Source organism: Tursiops truncatus, chromosome 18 (assembly GCF_011762595.2).
Source record: "Tursiops truncatus isolate mTurTru1 chromosome 18, mTurTru1.mat.Y, whole genome shotgun sequence".
Classification (NCBI taxonomy): domain Eukaryota; kingdom Metazoa; phylum Chordata; class Mammalia; order Artiodactyla; family Delphinidae; genus Tursiops; species Tursiops truncatus.
This window is the reverse complement of record NC_047051.1, coordinates 73,233,996-73,261,424: the sequence shown is the minus strand read 5'-3', so window position 1 is coordinate 73,261,424 and position 27,429 is coordinate 73,233,996. Positions and strand designations below refer to the sequence as shown.

The window sequence follows — 27,429 nt, the reverse complement described above, 5'->3', positions numbered from 1 at the left end:
TGTTGAGATATTTCTTGTTGCCAGTGGAGAACAGGCCTGGGCCAGGACAGAGGGCTCACGTAGAGGATTCCTGGGGAGCTTCGTCCTTACCTTTCAGAAGAGGGGAAGCACGGGCTGTAGTCTTCTCAGGAGGTGACTAGAGTGATGTTATAGTCTAATGGTCTGTGCTTCCCTCCTTGGGGCCACCTGCCTCTTTGGTCAGATTCAACTCAGTGTTGGTTTCTGAGACTCGGCCCCTCTTGGTGCCTTGGTCATTGGCTTTTTTTTATTTTTTATTTTTTTTATTTATGCGTGGGCCTCTCACTGTTGTGGTCTCTCCCGTTGCGGAGCACAGGCTCCGGGCGCGCAGGCTCAGTGGCCATGGCTCATGGCATGTGGGATCTTCCCGGACCGGGGCAGGAACCCGTGTCCCCTGCATCAGCAGGCGGACTCCCAGCCACTGCGCCACCAGGGAAGCCCTGGTCATTGGCTTTTGCATGCTGAGTCAACTATTCCCAGTTACAGTTCCTCCTTCTGGGACAGCTCCCACTCCTGGGCCAGTTCTCGAGCGCTCAGATAGCTTCCTTTGACAATGCCTTCTTTCTTGTCAGCACTTTCCCTCAAGGCTTTTCCCTCCCCCATGTCTGGGACCGCCTGTTGGCCTCTCCTTGATAGTTTCACCAGGCCTGCTCTTCCCCACAGAGCTTGTTGTTGTAAAGGAATGTCCTCTTCTAGAGAAAAGAGTCGACCCAAGGGGAGATTTTGAAAACCGGTGGACCTGGTTTCTTGGTTGCCAAGAGACTAGCTCCTCTACTACAAGTTAGCAAATAGGAACCTGGAAGGCTCCCTCCTGCAAAGGGTGGCTGGTTCTCCACCAGGAAGAATGAAGAACGGTCCCTGCTCCCTCATGCCTTCCTGTGTCCCAGAGGACTTTCATGTGAAGAAGAGAAACTTGTCAATGATGTTTGTTCCTAAAAACAAACTGTTTAAATATGAATGCAAACCACTTTTTGTACAATTTTAATATAAACAGTCTGTTCCAGGAATGCTACTATACACCAACTGAGGGAGGGTTTCTTTCCCCCGAACTTTCCCAGGAATTATTCATCATTTTAGAAAATCCCATGATGCTGTCCGTGGCATTTACATCACCACCAGGAAACATCTAAATCAGTCTGCATTTCTATCTACCACAGTCATGGAGTGTCTACACATAGGGGAACGGATCTGACTAATATTTTTTACAGTAGTGTGCCTGAGTTGAGCCTTAGGTATTTGAATCTTCAGTTGGATTAGTTTAATCTTTTGCTCTTCTCTGGGCAAAAGATTGTTTTTATTTTTTTAATGGTAAGCTCTATCCTTGAGCTTCTGTGATGTCCAGGCATCAAACTATATTCCATATATTATCTCATTTAATCCCCACCCTACAGTAAACCCAGTGGTAGGTAGCTTCATCTTCATTTTAGTGAAGAGTTCATTGAGCCTGTACCTTAAATGGTGATTAGTGGTCAAGACTAAAGCCAAGTTCTTCTGACTCAAAGGCCCTGTCTTTCTACCACACAAACTCCTCCCTTTTCAAGGTATAGCATCTCAATCCAAACAGATGTCTGCTTGGCAAAATTTCTTGCAGAAGCACACAGTGAAATGACATGTTTTGAGCACCATGAGAGCAACATTTGGAAGCAGAATCCATGACAGCACTGTAGCAACCCCCCTGAGACAGTGATGACGCTGTCATGTGACTACATGCATCTCAAGCGACATTTCCCACCTCATCGAATGGTCACAAGGCCACAGTTGGGCCAGGCCAGAGGGGATCTCTGTGGAAAGTCTCATGGGAGCCAAAAGACTCACCTCCTTTATTTAGGAGGAATTTAATTAGTTAAATTCTTCTCCTCAAAATAAGAGGTGCTTATTATTTGAGGAAGAAAAATTAGAATCGTATCATTATAATTAGCGGTTCAGAGAACTCCAAACCTCTCATTAGGATCACAAAAAATTTCCCATTTAAATATTCTGTTTCATCTTTACTTTTTCCAGGATGGTAAAAGGATTCACAAAGTAAAGCTTTAGTACACTTTGATAGTATTAATATTGAGAAGTGGAAAAATTAGACCAGAAACCTTCCACTTCTCCAAAAGCCGATATGAAGTGACAGGAAAGAACAGGAAGTTGTAACCTGCACTGTCGCCAACGCAGAGCGTGGGTTTCATTCAGCCCCAAATCCCACTCTGTACGCAAATGGAATGTTTGCTAAAGTTTGTGCCAAATTTATCTTTTTTTTTTAAAAAACATTTTCTCTACCCTTTTTGGCTATCAGTTTTTAAAAAAGAATATTTTCATCATCAATGATTTAAAATCTATGCTTGTATTTGATTCATAACCTTATTCTGGCATTGCCATGTGTTGGGTATTCAGATGACTAACTAGTTTGCAAAACTATTAGATCATTTATACAAATTTGATTTTAATTCAGTACTGGTTAATGGGCCATAAAAATAAAGCGTGAGCCAACAACAAAACGAATAGGGTTTATTGCCTGAAAGAATGCCTGGGGACTGCGGTTGCTTGATAAGTTAATAATAGCAAAGCATTAACTTCCCCCAAGCCTTTGTCATCTGTGAAAGTGAGATCATGTAATACCCGTTTATAAAAGCACACTTTAAATATATAATTTAAAGAGAAAAAATATAGAATGCAGGGAAATTGGGTGATTTCCTGCTTGAACAATGAATCTGAAGTTCAGGTGTGCGTCTATCACATGCAGAACACTCCTCTCACCAGCGTCCTGCTGGGGCATTCACTCCATTTCCATCTTATAGAAAAATACTGGCTGGAGATGGATTTTTGGTCAGACGTATTGGCCATAAAATATAAGAAAGGACAATAAGAGCTTTTCCATTTTTTAAGGACACTATATGCACACTTGCAATGAAACTGGTTTAATTTTCTGTTTTACATCAACAGGATTTTCCCGAGTATGCCCGCAAAATGTAGCTCAATGTGATCGACTCAAAACTCCTACTGAACTGACCTCGGTGTTTCTGGTGGAGACCAAACTACTGGGGGGGGGATGAGGGTGCCTCCTCTTCCTCTAAAATAGAAAAAACGAAAAGTTTTGTTTTGAGAAGCAGAACATTTTAGAATAAGTGGAGAAACAAAATAAATGATACTACTGTTTCAATTTTCCTAGCAACATTATTTAAGTAGCATTTGATGGAGACCAGAGGCAAAGAATACTGTGGCTAAATGTGACATTTGGAAACTAGGAACTGAGGGGGTGGGTCCTGGAAGGGGAAATTTCTACAACATCAGCCATGATTTGGAGCAGGAAGTACACCCCAGGAGGCAGAGCCGGGCTAAGCAAGAAATGCAAAGGCAGTGTCAATTATCTCCTTGGGAGAGAAGAAGAAAGGGTGAATGAAAAAGAACATAGAAAAATCTATAAGAGGAGTCAGTTGGTTGTACCAACAACATAGGTAGAAATGGACATGGCAGGCTAGCCGGTAGTTTGATTTCAGCATCAGCTTTGGTAATAAACATACTTCATTAACATATGTGTCCACTCACCGTCCACTGAAACCAGAGAGTTGAAAAGATCTTTAAGAATGTGTTTGCTGAAAACTGTTTACACTGTGTTGAAAATGCCCTCCAGTTGGGGCAAATCAAATTAGAGTACGGAACACAACTTCTGACCTCCTTGAAAAGTTTTCATTGTCCTTTCTTTGCTAAAATAAAAGTATTATATGCCAAGAATGGAAAGTCTAAATAGTTCGGTTTCTAAGTTTATTTAAAAGTTGTTTCTATAGAGGCTAGCCTCTATTTGAACTTCCTAGGCACAGATTTGCTGCTCTAGATAAAATTGGACGGCCTGCACTCATTTTTTTTCTGAAACTGATGTAGATTTTTAAAGTGGAAAAAAGAATATGAGGGATCCATCAGGTACCGAAGCAACTGCTGTTTTTGAGATGGAAATTAAGATGCAGGTCAAAACTTTGAAGAGAAAGGTCATATAGAAATGGACAGGAACAGCAACCAGATGCCAGGTATTCTTCTTAAAATGTTCTTAGAAAATTGCCCTTAAATTGGGTTCAGGTAGAAAAAATGAAGACACGTGAGTCAGTACTGATATTTCGTCTATGTGAGACTATGATATTTCAGAAGTTTTAACATTTCATACCAACACGAATAAGTGAAACCGTTTAGATAAACATAATTTATTTTATTTTATTTTACGTGGCTGGGCCACAGTTCCAATATATTTGGTGGAACATTATTTTGGATGTTTCTGTGGTGTTTTTAGGATGAGATTAACATTTAACATTGTACTTTTAAAAATACATTTTAAATTAATTAATTTATTTTTTAAATTTAATAATTTTGGCTGTGTTGGGTCTTGTTGCTGCATGTGGACTTTCTCTAGTTGTGGCGAGCAGGGGCTACTCTTTGTTGTGGTGCTTGGGCTTCTCATTGCAGTGGCTTCTCTTGTTGCAGAGCATGGGCTCTAGGTGCATGCAGGCTTCAGTAGTTGCAGAATGTGGGCTCAGTAGTTGTGGTTCTGGGCTCACGAACACGGGCTTAGTTGCTCCGCAGCATGTGGGATCTTTCCGAACCAGGGCTTGAACCCGTGTCCCCTGCATTGGCAGGCAGATTCTTAACCACTGTGCCACCAGGGAAGTCCCAAGATAAACATAATCTTTGATAAAAAATGATTGAATGGAATGCAGCTAAGCTGCCTGTCCTCAGGAACTGTACTTTCTACAACTTTGCCTGAGCTCCAGTGAGGGAGGCCTGGGGCTGTCCCGTTTTGCTGACTTTCACAAAATAAATAGCCATGTGGCTGACAGGGTCGTAGTGCTTTGGCTGGCTGAGTGTCAGGCCTGAGTCTCTGAGGTGGGAGAGCCGAGTTCAGGATATTGGACCACCAGAGACCTCCCAGCCCCGTGTAATATCAATCAGCTAGAGCTCTCCCAGAGATCTCCATCTCAATGTTAAGATCCAGCTCCACTCAATGACCAGCAAGCTACAGTGCTGGAAACCCTATGCCAAACAACTAGCAAAGCAGGAACACAACCCCACCCATTAGCAGAGAGACTGCCTAAAATCATAATAAGTTCACAGACACCCCAAAATACACAACTGGATGCGGTCCTGCCCACCAGAAAGACAAGACCCAGCCTCATCCAGCAGAACACAGGCACCAGGCCCCTCCACCAGGAAGCCTACACAACCCACTGAACCAACTTTATCCACTGGGGGCAAATGCCAAAAACAATGGTAACTACAAACCAGCAGCCTGCGACAAGGAGACCCCAAACACAGTTAAGTTAAGCAAAATGAGAAGACAGAGAACTACGCAGCAGATGAAGGAGAAATGTAAAAGCCTACCAGACCAAACAAATGCAAAAGAAATAGGCAGTCTACCTGAAAAAGAATTCAGAGTAATGATAGAAACGATGATCCAAAATCTTGGAAATAGAATGGAGAAAATACAAGAAACATTTAACAAAGACCTAGAAGAAGTAAAGAGCAAACAAACAATGATGAACAACACAATAAATGAAATTTAAAATTCTCTAGAAGGAACCAATAGCAGAATAACTGAGGCAGAAGAACAGATAAGTGACCTGGATGCTAAAATAGTGCAAATAACTACCACAGAGCAGAATAAAGAAAAAGAATGAAAAGAATTGAGGACAGTCTCAGAGACCTCTGGGATAACATTAATAGCACCAACATTTGAATTATAGGGGTCCCAGAAAAAGAAGAGAAAAAGAAAGGAACTGAGAAAATATTTGAAGAGATTATAGTTGAAAACTTCCCTAATATAGGAAAGGAAAGAGTCAATCAAGCCCATGAAGTACAGAGAGTCCCATACAGGATAAATCCAAGGAGAAACATGCCAAGACACATATTAATGAAACTATCAAAAATTAAATACAAAGAAAAAATATTAAAAGCAGCAAGGGAAAACCAACAAATAACATACAAGGCAATCCCCATAAAGCTAGCAGCTGATCTTTCAGCAGAAACTCTGAAAGCCAGAAAGGACTGGCAGGACATATTTAAAGTGATGAAAGGGAAAAAACTACAACCAAGATTACCCTACCCAGCAAGGATCTCATTCACATTCAACGGCGAAATTAAAACCTTTATAGACAAGAAAAGCTAAGAGAATTCAGCACCACCAAACCAGCTTTACAACAAACGCTAAAGGAACTTCTCTAGGCAGGAAATACAAGAGAAGGAAAAGACCTACAAAAACAAACCCAAAACAATTATGAAAATGGTAATAGGAATATACATATCGATAATTACCTTAAATGTAAATGGATGAAATGTTCCAACCAAAAGACATTGACTGGCTGGCTGAATGGATACAAAAACAAGACCTGTATATATGCTGTCTACAAGAGACCCACTTCAAACCTAGGGACACATACAGACTGAAAATGAGGGGATGGAAAGATATTCCAAGGAAATGGAAATCAAAAGAAAGCTGGAGTAGCAATTCTCATATCAAAAAAAAATAGACTTTAAAATAAAGACTATTACAAGAGACAAAGAAGCACACTACATAATGATCAAGGGATCAATCCAAGAAGAAGATATAACAATTGTAAATATTTATGCACCCAACATAGGAGCACCTCAATACATAAGGCAAATGCTAACAGCCATAAAAGGGGAAATTGACAGTAACACAATCATAGTAGGGAACTTTAACACCCCACTGTCACCAATGGACAGATCATTCAAAATGCAAATAGATAAGGAAACACAAGCTTTAAATGATACATTAATCAAGATGGACTTAATTGATATTTATAGGACATTCCATCCAAAAACAACAGAATACAGTTTCTTCTCAAGTGCCCATGGAACATTCTCCAGGATAGATCATATCTTGGGTCACAAATCAAGCCTTGGTAAATTTAAGAAAACTGAAATTGTATCAAGTATCTTTTCCAATCACAACACTATGAGACAAGATATCAATTACAGGGAAAAAATCTGGAAAAAATACAAATACATGGAGGCTAAACAATACACTACTAAAAAACCAAGAGATCACTGAAGAAATCAACGAGGAAATCAAAAAATATCTAGAAACAAATGACAATGAAAACAAGACGACCCAAAACCTATGGGATGCAGCAAAAGCAGTTCTAAGCGGGAAGTTTATAGCTATACAAGCCTACCTCAAGACACAAGAAAAATCTCACATAAACAACCTAAACTTACACCTAAAGCAATTAGAGAAAGAATAACAAAAAAACCTCAAAGTTAGCAGAAGGAAATAAATCATAAAGATCACATTAGAAATAAATGAAAACAAAATGAAGGAAACAATAGCAAAGATCAATAAAACTAAAAGCTGGTTCTTTGAGAAGATAAACAAAATTGATAAACCATTAGCCAGACTCATCAAGAAAAAATGGGAAAATAAATCAAGAGGAATTAAAAAAGAAAAGGAAGAGAGATTGGGTCAAGATAGCAGAGTAGAAGGACATGCCCTCACTCCCTCTTTCAAGAACACCAAAATCATAACTAACTGCTGAGCAATCATTGACAGGAAGACACTGGAACTCACCAAAAAGGTTACCCCACATCCAGAGACAAAGGAAAAGCCACAATGAGATGGTAGGAGGGGCGTAATCACAATAAAATCAAATTCCATAACTGCTGGGTGGGTGACTCAGAAACTGGAGAACACTTATACCACAGAAGTCCACCCACTGGAGTGAAGGTTCTGAGCCCCATGCCAGGCTTCCCAACCTGGAGGTCCAGCAATGGGAGGAGGAATTCCTAAAGAATCAGACTTTGAAGGCTAGTGGGAATTGATTGCAGGACTTCAACAGGACTGGGGGAAACAGAGATTCCACTCTTGGAGGGCACACACAAAGTAATGTGAGCATTGGGATCAAGGGGAAGGAGCAGTAATGCCATAGGATACTGAACCAGACCTACCTGCTAGTGTTGGACGGTCTCCTGCAGAGGCAGGGAGTGGCTGTGCCTTACCATGAGGACAGGATGCTGGCAGAAGTTCTGGGAAGTACTCCTTGGCATGAGCCTTCCCAGATTCCACCTTTAGCCCCACCAAAGAGCCTGGGTAGGCTCCAGTGTTGGGCCGCCTCAGGCCAAACAACCAACAGGGAGGGAACCCAGCCCCACCCATCAGCAGACAAGTGGATTAAAGTTTTATTGAGCTCTGCCCATCAGAGCAACAGCCAGCTCTACCCACCACCAGTCCCTCCCATCAGGAAACTTCCACAAGCCTCTTAGATAGCCTCATCCACCAGAGGGCAGACAGCAGAAGCAAGAAGAACTACAATCCTGCAGCCTGTGGAACAAAAACCACATTCACAGAAAAATAGACAAGATGAAAAGGCAGAGGGCTATGTACCAGATGAAGGAACAAGATAAAACCCCAGAAAAACAACTAAATGAAGTGGAGATAGGCAACCTTCCAGAAAAAGAATTCAGAATAATGATAGTGAAGATGATCCAGGACCTCGGAAAAAGAATGGAGGCAAAGATCGAGAAGATGCAAGAATTGTTTAACCAAGATCTAGAAGAATTAAAGAACAAACAGAGAAGAACAATACAATAACTGAAATGAAAAATACACTAGAAGGAATCAATAGCAGAAGCAGAAGAACAGATAAGTGACCTGGAAGACAGAAGGGTGGAATTCACTGCTGCAGAACAGAATAAAGAAAAAAGAATGAAAAGAAATGAAGACAGCCTAAGAGATGTATGGGACAACATTAAACAAAACAACATTCACATTATAGGGGTCCCAGAAGGAGAAGAGAGAGAGAAAGGACCTGAGGAAATATTTGAAGAGATTACAGTCGAAAACTTCCCTAACATGGGAAAGGAAGTAGCCACCCAAGTCCAGGAAGTGCAGCAAGTCCCATACAGGATAAACCCAAGGAGAAACATGCTGAGACACATAGTAATCAAATTGGCAAAAATTAAAGACAAAAAATATTATTGAAAGCAGCAAGGGAAAAACGACAAATAACATACAAGGGAATGCCCATAAGGTTAACAGCTGATTTCTCAGCAGAAACTCTACAAGCCAGAAGGGAGTGGCATAACATACTTAAAGTGATGAAAGGGAAGAACCTACAACCAAGATTACTCTACCAGGCAAGGATCTCATTCAGAATTGACAGAGAAAACAAAAGCTTTACAGACAAGCAAAAGCTAAGATAATTTGGCACCACCAAACCAGCTCTACAACAAATGCTAAAGGAACTTCTCTAAGTGGGAAACACAAGAGAAGAAAAGGACCTACAAAAACAAACCCAAAACAATTAAGAAAATGATAATAGGAACATACACATTGATAATTACCTTAAATGTAAATGGATTAAATGCTCCCACCAAAAGACAATGATTGGTTGAATGGATACAAAAACAAGACCTGTATATATGCTGTCTACAAGAGACCCACTTCAGACCTAGGGACACACAGAGACTGAAAGTGAAGGGATGGAAACAGATATTCCATGCAAATGGAAATCAAAAGAAAGCTGGAGTAGCAATTCTCATATCAGACAAAGTAGACTTTAAAATAAAGACTATTATAAGAGACAAAGAAGCACACTACATAATGATCAAGGGATCAATCTAAGAAGAAGATATAACAATTATAAATATATATGCACCCAACATAGGAGCACCTCAATACATAAGGCAACTGCTAACAGCTATAAAACAGGAAATCAACTGTAACACAGTAATAGTGGGGGACTTGAACACCTCACTTACATCAATGGACACATCATCCAAACAGAAAATTACTAAGGAAACACAAGCTTAAAATGACACAATACACCAGATAGATTTAATTGATATTTATAGGACATTCCATCCAAAAACAGCAGATTACACTATCTTCTCAGGTTTGCATGGAACATTCTCTAGGAAAGATCACATCTTGGGTCACAAATCAAGCCTCAGTAAATTTAAGAAAATTGAAATCGTATCAAGCATCTTTTCTGACCACAATGCTATGAGATTAGAAATCAATTGCATGGAAAAAACATAAGAAACACAAACACATGGAGGCTAAACAATACGTCACTAAATAACCAAGCAATCACTGAAGAAATCAAAGAGGAAATCAAAAAATACTTAGAGACAAATGACAATGAAAACACGATGATCCAAAACCTATGGGATGCAGCAAAATCAGTTCTAAGAGGGAAGTTTATAGCTATACAAGCCTACCTCAAGAAACAAGGCAAATCTCAAATAGACAATCTAACCTTACACCTGAAAGAACTAGAGAAAGAAGAATAAACAAAACCCAAAGTTAGCAGAAGGAAAGAAATCATAAAGATCAGAGCAGCAATAAATGAAATAGAAACAAAGAAAACAATAGCAAAGATCAATAAAACTAAAAACTGGTTCGTTGAGGAGATAAAGAAAATTGATAACCCTTTAGGCAGACTCATTAACAAAAAGGGGGAGAGGACTCAAATCAATAAAATTAGAAATGAAAAAGGGGAAGTTACAACAGACACCGCAGAAATACAAAGCATCCTAAGAGACTATGACAAGAAACTCGATGCCAATAAAATGGACAACCTGGAAGAAATAGACAAATTCTTAGAAAGGTATAACCTTCCAAGACTGAACCAGGAAGAAATAGAAAATATGAACAGACCAATCACAAGTAATGAAATTGAAACTGTGACTAAAAATCTTCCAACAAACAAAAGTCCAGGACCAGATGGCTTCACAGGTGAATTCTATCAAACATTTAGAGAAAAGCTAATACCCATCCTTCTCAAACTGTTCCAAAAAACTGCAGAGGAAGGAAAACTCTCAAACTCATTCCATGAGGCTACCATCACCCTGATACCAAAACCAGACAAAGATAACACAAAAAAAGTAAATTACAGACCAATATCACTGATGAATATAGATGCAAAAATCCTCATAAAATAATAGCAAACAGAATCCAACAACACATTAAAAGGATCATACACCATGATCAAGTGAGATTTATCCCAGAGATGCAAGGATTCTTCAATATATGTAGATCAATCAATGTGATACACCATATTAACAAATTGAAGAATAAAAACCATATGATCATCTCAATAGATGCAGAAAAAGCTTTTGATAAAATTCAACACCCATTTATGATAAAAACTCTCCAGAAAGTGGGCATAGAGAAAACCTACTTCAACATAATAAAGGCCCTATATGACAAACCCACAGCAAACATTATTCTCAGTGGTGAAAAACTGAAAGCATTTCCTCTAAGATCAGGAACAAGACAAGGATGTCCACTCTCACCACTAGTATTCAACATAGCTTTGGAGGTCCGAGCTATGGCAATCAGAGAAGAAAAAGAAATAAACGGAATACAAATTGGAAAATAAGAAGTAAAACTGTCACTGATTGCGGATGACATGATACTATACACAGAGAATCCTAAAGATGTCACCAGAAAACTACTAGAGCTAATCAATGAATTAAGTAAAGTTGCAGGATCCAAAATTAATGCACAGAAATCTCTTGCATTCCTATACACTAATGATGAAAAATCTGAAAGAGAAATTAAGGAAACACTCCCATTTACCATTGCAACAAAAAGAATAAAATACCTAGGAATAAACCTACCTAGGGAGACGAAAGACCTGTATGCCGAAAACTACAAGACACTGATGAAAGATATTAAAGATGATACCAAAAGATGGAGAGATATACCATGTTCTTGGATTGGAAGAATCAATATTGTGAAAATGACTATACTACCCAAAGCAATCTACAGATTCAATGCAATCACTACCAAATTACCAATGACATTTTTTACAGAACTAGAACAAAAATCTTAAAATTCGTATGGAGACACAAAAGACCCTGAATAGCCAAAGCAGTCTTGAGGGAAAAAAACGGAGTGGGAGGAATCAGACTCCCTGACTTCAGACTATACTACAAAGCTACAGTAATCAAGACAATATGGTACTGGCACAAAAACAGAAATATAGATCAATGGAACAAGATAGAAAGCCCAGAGATAAACCCACACACCTATGGTCAACTAATCTATGACAAAGGAGGCAAGGATATACAATGGAGAAAAGACAGTCTCTTCAATAAGTGGTGCTGGGAAAACTGGACAGCTACATGTAAAAGAATGAAATTAGAACACTCCCTAACACTGTACACAAAAATAAACTCAAAATGGATTTGAAACCTAAATGTAAGACCTGTCACTATAAAACTCTTAGAGGAAAACATAGGAAGAACACTCTTTGACATAAATCACAGCAAGATATTTTTTGATCCACTCCTAGAGTAATGGAAATAAAAACAAAAATAAACAAATGGGACCTAATGAAACTTCAAAGCTCTTGCACAGCAAAGGAAACCATAAACAAGATGAAAAGACAACCCTCAGAATGGGAGAAAATATTTGCAAACGAATCAACGGACAAAGGATTAATCTCCAAAATATATAAACAGCTCATGTAGCTCAATATTAAAAAAACAAACAACCCAATCCAAAAATGGGCTGAAGACCTAAACAGACATTTCTCCAAAGACAAACAGATGGCCAAGAAGCACATGAAAAGATGCTCAACATCACTAATCATTAGAGAAATGCAAATCAAAAGTACAATAAGGTATCACCTCACACCAGTCAGTATCGCCATCATCAAAAAATCTACAAACAGGGACTTCCCTGGTGGTGCAGTGGTTGAGAATTCGCCTGCCGGTGCAGGGGATGCGGGTTCGATCCCTGGTCTGGGAGGATCCCACATGCCGCGGAGTAGCTGAGCCCGTGTGCCACGACTGCTGAGGCCCGCGCCCTTGGAGCCCGTGCTCTGCAACGGGGGAAGCCACCGCAATGAGAAGCCTTTGTACAGCAACAAAGACCCAATGCAGCCAAAACCAAATAAATTTTTAAAAAAATCTACAAACAATAAATGCTGGAGAGGGTGTGGAGAAAAGGGAACCCTCTTGCACAGTTGGTGGGAATGTAAATTGATACAGCCACTATAGAGAACAGTATGGAGGTTCCTTAAAAATCTAAAAATAGAACTACCATATGACACAGCAATCCCACTACTGGGCATATACCCTGAGAAAGCCATAATTCAGAAAGAGTCATGTACCACAATGGTCATTGCAGCTCTATTTACAATAGCCAGGACACAGAAGCAACCTAAGTGTCCATCAACAGATGAATGGATAAAGAAGATGTGGCACATTTATACAATAGAATATTATTCAGCCATAAAAAGAAACAAAATTGAGTTATTTGTAGTGAGGTGGATGGACCTAGAGTCTGTCATACAGAGTGAAGTAAGTCAGAAAGAGAAAAGCAAATACCGTATGCTAACACATATATATGGAATATAAAAAAAAAAGGTTCTGATGAACCTAGGGGCAGGACAGGAGTAAAGATGCAGACGTAGAGAATGGACTTGAGGACACGGGGAGGGGGCAGGGTAAGCTGGGACGAAGTGAGAGAGTGGCATGGACATATATACACTCCCAAATGTAAAATAGATAGCTAGTGGGAAGCAGCCGCATAGCACAGGGAGATCAGCTCTGTGCTTTGTGACCACCTCGAGGGGTGGGAGGGAGCCCCAAGAGGGAGGAGATATGGGGATATATGTATACATATAGCTGATTCACTTTGTTATACAGCAGAAAGTAAAACAGCATTGCAAAGCAATTCTACTCCAATAAAGACGTTAAAAAAGAAATGACTGAATGACTTGGCTGTAGGAATGTTATCCTCCTCAACCCCCTTTTTTCAGAAGGAAGGAACTTGGTGGTTTGGGAAGCAACCTGTCTTGTCAAGAACCTGATCTGCTGGTGGTTGAGCAGGGATTGGAGAGTGAAGCCCAGGCTGCCCAGCGTTCCTGGGCCTCAGTCCTGATGCCGACACATGAGAGCAGCTTGGTCACAGTTCCCGGCAAGGCCCTCAAATTCCCCAAGCATCTGTTTCCTCATGTGCAAAACAGGGATTTACAATAATCCTTCATGTGGTTATTGTATCCAGTTGGTAATGCATGTGGCGGCACTTTCTAAACCTCTATAAATGCTATACCAATTACGTTATTATTCTTCCCATGATGTTACACGGTGTTCTCTGTGTACCTGATGAGAAAGCTGAGGCCTAGGGTTACAAATTCACAGGAGGTGATTCCAGAATTGGGTCTCAATTCCAGCGTATATGCTTTTCATTCTGCTGAAATTTTACTTCAGAATCACATTCTTGTCCTTCTGAGAAGTAGGATCAGTTCCTTTTCCTTCTGTTTTGATGTTTCATTTCTCCTAAACCTGCAACCCCACGGTGCATCCTTACTGAGTTCTACAGCATGTCTTTCACTAATAGAAGTAAACCCTAAAAAAAAGTTTCTACCGAGTCCTATATTTGAATATTGTTTCTGTACGTGTCAGCTTCCTCTTCATGAAAATCCTATCAAAGCTTGGCTGTGACACATGACAAAGACCCAGAGACTGTGCAAGCCAATTTTACACAGCATCTAGTGGAGCCCACCGAGAGGCAGGTGTGCAAAGGTTTAGCAATGCTCGTCATGGTTGTAACGGCCATAAAGATGGTCTCTCATCTACAGATCATAATCTAGTCCATGAAATGTCACAATATAAGGAAAAATCTTATTAATATCTAAAGAGCTATATCATATCGGAAGTAGTTCGAAGTTTCAGAAATCATACATGTCACATGTCACCTAGCATGGTTAATTGGATGGAAGCCCCCAAACACGCCTTTATTCTGCACCCCAGATACTCCGAAAGGAATAACAAGTATCACAGTGCATGAAGTACAGTATATCAAATATCCCTCAAATATATTTGTCTTCCTAAAATAGATTTGCCTGTCTTTTATGCCTTCATTTGAGTTACTAATAAACATCTTGAGAAAGATGGATCTCAAGTCAGGGGCATGTTGAACTTTTGAACTCCGTGGCAGCCTCAGACAATTAAACAGCAGATGGCATCCTGATGTTGTAAATCTGGGTTAGTCCCCAAATCTCCCGTTCCTTCAACATTTCAGTATCACAGTTGCGATGATCCGAGAGTAACTGTCGACTGCATCTGGCACATATGAAACACGTGCCTAGTAACCCTAACAAAAAATGTTAAATTGCTTGGGTCTAGCTTGACATGTTTTTAGTGAACGCACAATCACCAGATTCTTTTCTAAATACTCACAGACAATCCACTGAAAAGAGTTAATTGTATATTTTGGCCACAATTCACAAAAGTCTATAGTTTCTGGAAATTCCAGAAGATTTGTACTATTTGCCATTCTCCAGCCAAAAAAAAAAAAAAAAGGAAAAAAAAAACCTCATAGAATCCATATATTTTTTTAAAATTATAAAGTTTTTCTGAGATTACACATGTTTATTGAACCCATTCAGATGTAATGCTCATGTACAGAGAGATTTGAATATGTTGAAACTGACTGGTTTTGTTTAAATATTCTTTGCAGCTGACTTGGTTTTGTTTTTTCCTCATCAGAGCTGCCCTACCCTTTGCACTCTGGGACCATCCTCAGAGTTGAAGGCACCAAAGCCATATGGGAATCGCACAGTTCAGCTTTTGGTCAACATGACATCATATTTCCCAAAGGCCCATGCCTTCTTTGTTCTTGTTGCTTCAAACAAACAAACAAAGAAAAAAAAACTGTATTTTTTTCTAGCATTTCTCATGAACTTCGTTTGTCATGGGTTTGAGCCTTTCCTGACATTGTTCTTACAGGTTCGTTTCATGCTTTCCTCATGTGTCCATTTAATTTCACCTGTGTACATCCCACTTACAGAGGATAAACGTGCTTTGAGTGATTCATCAGAAGCTGAGTCACAGATGAGTAAAATCAAGTGAACATAAGAAGGGAAAATTCTTACGGGATAGGCATAACTTTCCAGACTCCATTTCCAAATGTTTGCCGTTTCCTCCTTCTTTCCGGAGTGATTCCTCAGGCGATGCTTGAGGAATCACTGGAAAAGTCTGTCACAGGAAGTCCCCAGTGTCCCCTGAAACACCTCCCCAACGTCAGTAGCTGTTGGAGTGTTTGCTTTAAAAAACTCCCAGTGTGGGGGCTTCCCTGGTAGCGCAGTGGTTGAGAGTCCGCCTGCCGATGCAGGGGACACGGGTTCGTGCCCTGGTCATGCTGCGGAGCGGCTGGCCCCGTGAGCCATGGCCGCTGAGCCTGCGCGTCTGGAGCCTGTGCTCCGCGATGGGAGAGGCCACAACAGTGAGAGGCCTGCGTACTGAAAAAAAAAAAAACAAAAAACAAAAACTCCCAGTGCTGCCCAGGAGAAGCTATATGAGCTGGGCCTTCATTCATATATTCATTCATTCACACATTTAACAAAGTTTTTTTTTTTTACATCTTTATTGGAGTATAATTGCTTTACAATGGTGTGTTAGTTTCTGCTTTATAACAAAGTGAATCAGCTATACATATACATATATCCCCATATCTACTCCCTCTTGTGTCTTCATCCCACCCTCCTTATCCCACCCCTCTAGGTGGTCACAAAGCACCGAGCTGATCTCCCTGTGCTATGTGGCTGCTTCCCACTAGCTATCTATTTTACATTTGGGAGTGTATATATATCCATGCCACTCTCTCACTTCGTCCCAGCTTACCCCTCTCCCTCCCCATGTCCTCAAGTCCATTCTCTAGTAGGTCTGCATTTTTATTCCTGTGCTGCTGCTAGGTTCTTCAGAACCATTGTTTTTTTTTTTTTTAGATTCCATACATATGTGTTAGCATACAGTATTTGTTTTTCCCTTTCTGACTTACTTAACTCTGTAATACAGTCTCTAGGACCATCCATCTCATTACAAATAACTCAATTTCGTTTCTTTTTATTGCTGTAATATTTCTTTTCATGGTATAACATTACATCAGTAATATTCCATTGTATACATGTACCACATCTTCTTTATCCATTCATCTGTCGATGGACACTTAGGTTGCCTCCATGTCCTGGCTATTGTACATAGTGCTGCAGTGAATATTGTGGTACATGACTCTTTTTGAATTATGGTTTTCTCAGGGTATATGCCCAGTAGTGGGATTGCTGGGTCGTATGGTAGTTCTATTTTTAGTTTTTTAAGGACGCTCCATACTGTTCTCCATAGTGTCTGTATCAATATACATTCCCACCAACTATGCAAGAGGGTTCCCTTTTCTCCACACCCTCTCCAGCATTTATTGTTTATAGACTTTTTATGATGGCCATTCTGACTGGTGTGAGGTGATACCTCATTGTAGTTTTGATTTGCATTCCTCTAATGATCAGTGATGTTGAGCAACCGTTCATGTGTTTGTTGGCAATCTGTATATCTTCTTTGGAGAAATGTCTATCTAGGTCTTCTGCCCATTTTTGGATTGGGTTGTTTGTTTTTTTGATATTGAGCTGCATGAGCTGCTTATATATTTTGGAGATTCTTTGTCAGTTGCTTCGTTTGCAAATATTTTCTCCCATTCTGAGGGTTGTCTTTCCTCTTGTTTATGGTTTCCTTTGCTGTGCGAAAGCTTTTAAGCTTCATTAGGTCCCATTTGTTTCTTTTTTATTTTATTTCCATTTCTCTAGGAGGTGAGTCAATTGGATCTTGCCGTGATTTATGTCAAAGAGTGTTCTGCCTATGTTTTCCTCTAAGAGTTTGATAGTGTCTGGCCTTACATTTAGGTCTTTAAACCATTTTGAGTTTATTTTTGTGTATGGTGTTAGGAAGTGTTCTAATTTCATTCTTTTACATGTAGCTGTCCAGTTTTCCCAGCACCACTTATTGAAGAGGCTGTCTTTTCTCCATTGTATATTCTTGCCTCCTTCATCAAAGATAAGGTGACTATATGTGCATGGGTTTATCTCTGGGCTTTCTATCTTGTTCCATTGATCTATATTTCTGTTTTTGTGCCAGTACCACACTGTCTTGATGACTGTAGCTTTGTAGTATATTCTGAAGTCCAGGAGCCTGATTCCTCCAGCTCCGTTTTTCTTTCTCAAGATTGCTTTGGCTATTCGAGGTCTTTTGTGCTTCCATACAAATTGTGAAATTTTTGTCTAGTTCTGTGAAAAATGCCATTGGTAGTTTGATAGGGATTGCATTGAATCTACAGATTGCTTTGGGTAGTATAGTCGTTTTCACAATGTTGATTCTTCGAATCCAAGCACATGGTATATCTCTCCATCTGTTTGTATCATCTTTAATTTCTTTCATCAGTGTCATAATTTTCTGCATACAGGTCTTTTGTCTCCTTAGGTACGCTTATTCCTAGGTATTTTATTCTTTTTGTTGCTGTGGTAAATGGGAGTGTTTCCTTAATTTCTCTTTCAGATTTTTCATCATTAGTGTATAGGAATGCAAGAGCTTCCTGTGCATTAATTTTGTATCCTGCTACTTTAGCAAATTCATTGATTAGCTCTAGTAGTTTTCTGGTAGCATCTTTAAGATTCTCTAATGTATAGTACCATGTCATCTGCAAAGAGTGACAGCCTTACTTCTTCTTTTCCAATTTGGATTGCTTTTATTTCTTTTTCTTCTCTGATTGCTGTGGCTAAAAATTCCAAAACTATGTTGAATAATAGTGGTGAGCGTGGAAAACCTTGTCTTGTTCCTGATCTTATAAGAAATGGTTTCAGTTTTTCACCATTGAGGACGATGTTGGCTGTGGGTTTGTCATATATGGCCTTTATTATGTTGAGGTAAGTTCTCTCAATGCCTACTTTCTGGAGGATTTTTTTATCTTAAATGGGTGTTGAATTTTGTAAAAAGCTTTTTCTGCATCTATTGGGATTATCATATGGCTTTTCTCCTTCAGTTTGTTAATATGGTTTATCACATTGATTGATTTGTGCATATTGAAGAATCCTTGCATTCCTGGGAGAAACCCCAGTTGATCATGGTGGATGATCCTTTTAATGTGCTGTTGGAGTCTGTTTGCTAGTATTTTGTTGAGAATTTTTGCATCTATGTTCATCAGTGATATTGGTCTGTCATTTTCTTTCTTTGTGACATTTTTGTCTGGTTTTGGTATCAGGGTGATGGTGGCCTCGTAGAATGACTTTGGGAGTGTTCCTCCCTCTGCTATATTTTGGAAGAGTTTGAGAAGGATAGGTGTTAGCTCTTCTCTAAATGTTAGATAGAATTCGCCTGTGAAGCCATCTGGTCCTGGGCTTTTGTTTGTTGGAAGATTTTTAATCACAGTTTCAATTTCAGTGCTTGTGATTGGTCTGTTTATATTTTCCATTTCTTCCTGGTTCAGTCTCAGAAGGTTCTGCTTTTATAAGAATTTGTCCATTTCTTCAAGGTTGTCCATTTTATTGGCATATAGTTGCTTGTAGTAATCTCTCATGATCCTTTGTATTTCTGCAGTGTCAGTTGTTACTTCTTTTTCATTTTTAATTCTATTGATTTGAGTCTTTCCCCTTTTTTTCTTGATGAGTCTGACTAATGGTTTACCAATTTTGTTGATCTTCTCAAAGAACCAGTTTTTAGTTTTATTGATCTTTGCTATTGTTTCCTTTATTTCTTTTTCATTTATTTCTGATGTGATCTTTATGATTTATTTCCTTCTGCTAACTTTGGGGTTTTTTGGTTCTTCTTTCTCTAACTGCTTTTGGTGTAAGGTTAGATTGTTTATTTGAGATGTTTGTTTCTTGAGGTAGGATTGTATTGCTATAAACGTCCCTCTTAGAACTGCTTTTGCTGCATCACATCGGTTTTTTGTCGTTGTGTTTTCACTGTCATGTGTTTCTAGGTATTTTTTGATTTCCTCTTTGATATCTTCAGTGATCTCTTAGTTATTTAGTAGTGTATTGTTTAGCCTCCATGTGTTTGTACTTTTTCCAGATTTTTTCCCTGTAATTGGTATCTAGTCTCATAGTGTTGGGGTAACAAAAGATACTTGATATGATTTAATTTTCTTAAATTTACCAAGGCTTGATTTGTGACCCAAGATATGATCTATCCTGGAGAATGTTCCATGAGCACTTGAGAAGAAAGTGTATTCTGTTGTTTTTGCATGGAATGTCCTATAAATATCAATTAAGTCCATCTTGATTAATGTATCATTTAAAGCTTGTGTTTCCTTATCTATTTTCATTTGGGATGATCAGTCCTTTGGTGAAAGTGGGGTGTTAAAGTCCCTTACTATGTTTGTGTTACTGTCGTTTTCTCCTTTTATGGCCATTAGCATTTGCCTTATGTATTGAGGTGCTCCTATGTTGGGTGCATATATATTTATAATTGTTATATCTTCTTCTTGGATTGATTCCTTGATTATTACATAGTGTGCTTCTTTGTCACTTGTAATAGTCTTTATTTTAAAGTCTATTTTTTCTGATATGAGAATTACAACTTCAGCTTTCTTTTGATTTCCATTTGCTTGGAATATCTTTTTACATCCCCTCACTTTCAGTCTGTATGTGTCCCTAGGTCTGAAGTGGGTCTCTTGTAGACAGCATATATACAGGTCTTGTTTTTGTATCCCTTCAGCCAGTCTGTGTCTTTTGGTGGGAGCATTTCATCCATTTACATTTAAGGTAGTTATCAATATGTATGTTCCTATTACCATTTTCTTAATTGTTTGGGGGTCTTTTACTTCTCTTATGTTTCCTGCCTAGAGAAGTTCCTTTAGCATTTGTTGTAAAGCTGGTTTGGTGATGCTGAATTCTCTTAGCTTTTGCTTGTCTGTAAAGGTTTAAATTTCTCCATCAAATCTGAATGAGATCCTAGCTGGGTAGAGTAATCTTGGTTGTAGGTTTTTCCCTTTCATCACTTTAATTATGTCCTTCCACTCCCTTCTGGCTTGTAGAGTTTCTGCTGAAAGATCAGCTGTTAACTTTATGGGGATTGCCTTGTATGTTATATGTTGGTTTTCCCTTGCTGCTTTTAATATTTTTTCTTTGTATTTAATTTTTGATAGTTTGATTAATATGTGTCTTGGCATGTTTCTCCTTGGATTTTTCCTGTATGGGACTCTCTGTGCTTCCTGGGCTTGACTATTTCCTTTCCCATATTAGGGAGTTTTCAACTCTAATCTCTTCAAATATTTTCTCAGTCCCTTTCTTTTTCTCTTCTTCTTCTGGGACCCCTATAATTTGAATGTTGGTGTGTTAAGTGTTGTCCCAGAGGTCTCTGAGACTGTCCTCAATTCTTTTCATTCTTTTTCCTTTATTCTGCTCTGTGGTAGTTATTTGCACTATTTTAACTTCCAGGTCACTTATCTGTTCTTCTGCCTCAGTTATTCTGCTATTGATTCCTTCCAGGGAATTTTTAATTTCATTTTTTGTGTTGCTTATCATTGTTTGTTTGCTGTTTAGTTCTTCTAGCTCCTTGTTAAACGTTTCTTGTATTTTCTCCATTCTATTTCCAGGATTTTGGATCATCTTTACTATCATTACTCTGAATTCTTTTTCAGGTAGACTGCCTATTTCCTTGTCCTTTGTTAGGTCTGGTGGGTTTTTATCTTGCTCCTTCATCTGCTGTGTGTTTTTCTGTCTTCTCATTTTGTTTATCTTACTGTGTTTGGGGTCTCCTTTTTGCAGGCTGCAGGTTCGTATTTCCCATTGTTTTTGGTGTCTGTACCCAGTGGCTAAGGTTGGTTCAGTGGGTTTTGTAGGCTTTCTGGTGGAGAGGACTGGTGCCTGTGTTCTGTGGGTGAGGCTGGATCTTGTCTTTCTGGTGGGCAGGTCCACGTCTGGTGGTGTGTTTTGGGGTGTCTGTGGACTTATTATGATTTTAGGCAGCCTCTCTGCTAATGGGTGGGGTTGTGTTCCTGTCTTGCTAGTTGTTTGGTATAGGATGTCCAGCACTGTAGCTTGCTGGTCATTGAGAGGAGCTGGGTTTTAGCATTGAGATGGAGATCTCTGGGAGAGCATTTGCCATTTGTGACTATGTGGAGCTGGAAGGTCTCTGGTGGACCAATGTCCTGAACTCAGTCTCCCACCTCAGAAGCAGTGTCCTGACACCTGGCCGGAACACCAAGTCCCTGTCAGCCACACGGCTCAGAAGAGAAGGGAGAAAGAGAGAAAGAGAGAAAGAGAGAAAGAAAGAAAGAAAGAAAGAAATAGTTGTTAAAATAAAAAAAAATTAAAAATAAAAAAATTAAAAATAAAAAGAAAGAAGACAGCAACCAAAGCATAATACAAATCCACCAATGATAACAAGTGCTAAAAACTATACAAAAAACCCCACAAAAACCAAAATAGTCAGACAGAACCCTAGGACCAATGTGAAAGAAAAGCTATACAGACAAAATCACACAAAGAAGCATACACATACACATTCACAAAAAGAGAAAAAGGAAAAAAAAAATATATCTATATATATATAAAAAAGGAAGAGAGCAATCAAATGAATAAACAAATCTACCAATGATAATAAACTCTAAATACTAAACTAAGATAAACATAAAACCAGAAACAAATTAGATGCCGAAAGCAAACCCCAAGTCTACAGTTGCTCCCAAAGTCCACCATGTCAATTTTGGGATGATTCGTTGTCTATTTAGGTATTCCACAGATGCAGGGTACATCAAGTTGATTGTGGAGATTTAATCCGCTGCTCCTGAGGCTGCTGGGAGAGAGTTCCCTTTCTCTTCTTTGTTCACACAGCTCCTGGGGTTCAGCTTTGGATTTGGCCCTGACTCTGCATGTAGGTCGCCTGACGGCATCTGTTCTTCACTCAGACAGGACGCGGTTAAAGGAGCAGCTGATTAGGGGGCTCTGGCTCACTCAGGCCGGGGAGAGGGAGGGGTATGGAATGAGGGGTGACCCTGCGGCAGTAGATGCTGGCGTGATGTTGCATCAGCTTGAGGCACGCCGCGTGTCTTCTGGGGAAGTTGTCCCTGGATCGCAGGACCTGGCAGTGGCAGGCTGCACCGACTCCCAGGAGGGGAGGTGTGGAGAGTGACCTGTGCTTGCACACAGGCTTCTTGGTGGCTGCAGCAGCAGCCTTAGCATTTCACGCCTGTCTTTGGTGTCCACACTGATAGCCGTGGCTTGTGCCCATCTCTGGAGCTCATTTAAGTGTGCTCAGAATCCCCTCTCCTCGCGCACCCCGAAACAATGGTCTCTTGCCTCTTAGGCAGGTCCAGACTTTTTCCTGGACTCCCTCCCGGCTAGCTGTGGTGCACTAACCCCCTTCAGGCTGTGTTCACGCAGCCAACCCCAGTCCTCTCCCTGGTGTTGGACCTCCAAAGCCCGAACCTCAGCTCCCAGCCTCTACCCCCCCAGCAGGTGAGCAGACAAGCCTCCTGGGCTGGTGAGTGCTGGTCGGCACCAATCCTCTGTGTGGGAATCTCTCTGCTTTGCCCTCCACACCCCTGTTGCTGCGCTCTCCTCCGTGGCTCCGAAGCTCCCCCCCTCTGCCACCCACAGTCTCCATCCATGAAGGGCCTTCCTAGTGTGTGGAAACCTTTCCTCCTTCACAGCTCCCTCCCACTGGTTCAAGTCCCCGCCCTATTCTCTCTGTTTTCCTTTTTTTTTTGCCCTACCCAGGTACCTGGGAAGTTTCTTGCCTTTTGGGAGGTCTGAGGTCTTCTGCCAATGTTCAGTAGGTGTTCTGTAGGAGTTGTTCCACATGTAGATGTATTTCTGATATATTTGTGGGGAGGAAGGTGATCTCCATGTCTTACTCCTCTGCCATCTTTTTTTGTTGTTGTTGTTGCGGTACGCAGGCCTCTCACTGTTGTGGCCTCTCCCGTTGCGGAGCACAGGCTCCGGACACGCGGGCTCAGTGGCCATGGCTCACGGGCCTAGCCGCTCCGCGGCATGTGGGATCTTTCCAGACCGGGGCATGAACCCTTGTCCCCTGCATTGGCAGGCGGACTCTCAACCACTGCGCCACCAGGGAAGCCCACCTCTGCCATCTTGAAGGTTTCTCTCTCAACAAAGATTCATTGAGTGTCTACTATGTGCCAAGCACTGTTCTAGGTGTTTTTAATATCTCAGGGAACAAAGAACAAGAACTTCTTAAAAAAACTTTTTTCAACTAAAAAATTAAAAATAATAAATAAAAAATTTTAAAATCTAATTAAAAATTTTTTAATAAAAAAAAATTTTAAAAGAACCCCTGCCCTCCTGTAATTTGGCTTCATAGATGTTTTAGTGGGTCATGACGGATGAAAAGACAGAAAAGAAACTTCAGGCAGAAGTAATAGCAGATGTTAAAGCTGTGAGTCAGACAACAGCCTAGCAGCTTACAGGAAATAGCTGAAAATTCTTAAAAAGTGAAAATTCTTCACCTACCAGGTGAAGAACAGCTGGGCGTCTGGAGAGGTGGGGTGGTCCCAACAAGAAGGTTCTGAGTGTTCCTGGATCGGCTATGGTTCCTATACATAATAATCAAATATTTGTTGAAATGAAGTAAAAAAGCTATGACATGCAGTTTAAAATTTTGAGAGGTACACTGGTTCTTATAAAAAACTGTGAGTACTGGGGAATTTGGTACTTTTTTGATGAATCAATAAATGAAGGAAGGAATGAGTGACATAAGGAATTAGAACTGTCAGATTCGAATTTTAGAAAATAATTATTGTGTCCGTTTAGGAGGTGGATTTGAATGGAAAAACATCAGAAAGGAGGTGACCAGATAAAAGGAATGATAAGGACGAGAATCAGTTCCCCAGGATTGCCCCAGGGGCTCCACTCAAGGGAGTCCAAGGGCACCACCCACTGGAACATGAGAGAACACTGCCCGCTGGAGCTGTATGGTGGGCCAGCCTCGGGGCAAGACAAGGGGGATGAAAAATGGGAGCAAGATAAAGGACATCTGGGTAATAAAAACAGATTGCTGACTAGCTGGTGTTTTAAAGTTTCCGGCTAATGAAGAAGTACTGAAAATTATTTACTGCTTTCCCTTAAATTTTATTTGAGTGATCATAGTATTAATCCTTAGGTTAGCATTACCAAACCATAAAATACACATACGACTTTGAAAAACTGAAAAAACATTTTTTCCACTTGTTATTTACTGAAAGCCTAACGAACACGAAGTTTGTTGCTGTATCTATATATGCCAGTTGAATCCAACGCACACTTCATTTCCTTTGTGAAGATTCTGAATTTACCATGATTTCCCCCGGTTGTTCCCACTGGCCTCTCTTCAACTAAACGGCTGCTGCATTCAGAGACTTTAACACACTACTTAATACTTGATCATATATTGCTTTCTAATTATTTCTTGCTAACTACACTTGGGTGCTCAACAATTCTCTTATAATCGCCGTGATGGTTATGAGGTCAGAGGTTAGGAGCAGGTTAATATAAAATAGGATAATGTCATGGAATTAATGCAATTAACGTCAGCATTCAAGTTTTGCAAAAGCAAAACCTCCTTCCTAAGAAAAATCTTTAATGTTTTAAATTTATATTTTCAGTCAAGGGATTTTTGAAATGTCTTCATGTAAAAATTAATGTGTTAGAAAAGATAGTAAATGTCTTCTCATCTTAGCATTAGAATGATAAAAAGTCACCGATCTGTTCTTTTGGGGGCCATATAATTTTTTCATCTCTAAAGTTTATTGCAAGTTTGTAAGATTTCATGTTTCTCAGTTTCTATTTCTAATGTGTGGATGTTATTTCTATATTTGTTAAAAATGTGTCTGCATTTTGCACATTTCTAAGATGATCTGCAGGTGTGAAGTTTCTGTTCGGATTTTTAAGTAAGTTGGTTTTTGAAATCTTATCTTTACATTGGAAACACTAAGGTGCTGGGGGCTGATTTATTTTTCAGAAGACTGGCTTGATTTTTAATGTCTTATTTTAAAAGTACATTTAAAATGTTTATTAAAAGTCTTACTAATAAAATTTTGCTGCTGTTCTTCAGGTCATGATTTGGGATCTTTAGCAAGAAGAAGTGACTGTAAACCAAGTGGCACAATAAATCTGGTTAGGAATAAAAGAGGATCATTTATTTTCCAGCCACTGGGCTGAGACTTCTTGGAAGAATAATTTTGGATCAGGCCAGGATGGGGGAGCATATTCATCATATTTGCTAAAAACTGACTTGATACTTGAAATGCTTGCAGGGTTACTCCCAGGTTTGGGTCTCATCAAGGGGTCCCAAGCAACAAGCAAAACCCTCTTCCATGGGAGCATCACAGGTCAAGGTTAGATCATGGACATGAAGGTCCTATGATGGCAGCATCCGTCACACCAGAGTCTGTACAGTCGACCTTCTCTTCGCAAGTTCTTCCTTCCTCACTATCCACTCCCCATACTCTTCTCCTGAAACTGAACGTGCAATAAAAGCACACAGCCTAAAACAAGAGGGTCACTATTTGGTCAAGAATGTTTAAATAGCTCTGGATTCAACTAGAAGTCCAGGGCAGACTTATACACAAATTTTGATTTCACGCCCAGAATCATTCAGTTAATCCAACTGCACTGGACTGATAAAGTAGAAGCAGAAGCCAAGACAGCAGGAAAAGGACCGGGAGTCAGATAACACATCTCAGTTCAGGCCCAGTCCTGTTGACTAATGATATTGACCTTTCTGATCTCTGCTTCCTTATCCTGAGAACTGGTCAGCCACTGCGGCTCAGGAAAGAGGTCAAGACCAAAACACATTGGCAAGGGCCCACTATCTATTTATAAGAATCAAGAAAGCCACTTCATGAACTTCATCTTTAATGGGGTTTTTCTGTGTTCCTGGTGATTCTCTTATTTGATGGTGAACTCCTTGAGGACATGTCTCCTGGCTTGGTTGTAATCATTCATATCACCTGCATTTTGCCTCATGGGTAGAATAACAAACTCATGGAACCTCAGAAAGGCCCTGAAACTGTCAATCACCGATCAGATACCTGACACTTTACTACATTCCTGTCTAATGATCATTGTGGTGGTTAATTTTACATGTCAACGTGGCTAGACCACGGTACCCAGTTCTTTGTTAAACAGCAGTCTAGATGTTACTGTGAAGGTAGTTTTTGAATGAAATTAACATTAAGTCAGTTGACTTTGAATAAAGCAGATTATTCTTCAAAATCTGGGTAGGCTTCATCCAGTTAAAGGTCTTATGAGAAAAGGCTGAGGTCCCCTAGGGAAGAACGAATTCTGTCTCCAGACTGCCTTTGGATGTAAGACTGAAACATTAACTTTTCCTTGAGTTTCTATCCTGCTGGCCTGCTCTGTAGATTTCGGACTTGCCAGCCTCCATAACTGCATGGAAAACCCTGCCTAAGACAACCATTTAGCCACCTCTCAAATACTGTCAAGTTATCAGGATGCTTTTGAGACTGGCCTTTGTAACATCATGGTCCTGGGAGTAAATCCTATCTCAAACAGTTACGAACTGTGATTTTGAGTGAGTTACTTAGACCTTTCAGAGCCTAGCTCCCCATCTATGAAATAGGTATGATACCAACTACTCTGATGGAATGTCTTGGAAATCCCAGATGATATATAGGAAGCACTC

At 39.9% G+C, this 27,429-nt stretch overlaps 1 long non-coding RNA gene across 1 annotated transcript in view; it reads right to left on the bottom strand.

The window, feature by feature from the left end:
• The window catches only part of LOC109547619 (uncharacterized), a 63,933-nt gene that overhangs the window by 30,491 nt on the left and 6,013 nt on the right, over nt 1-27,429 (bottom strand). The window contains exons 3-4 of the long non-coding RNA XR_012327773.1: nt 24,258-24,340; nt 3,014-3,073 (exon numbers count right to left, since the gene is read on the bottom strand). This is a non-coding gene — a long non-coding RNA (uncharacterized lncRNA). The remainder of the gene's footprint in view (nt 1-3,013; nt 3,074-24,257; nt 24,341-27,429) is intronic.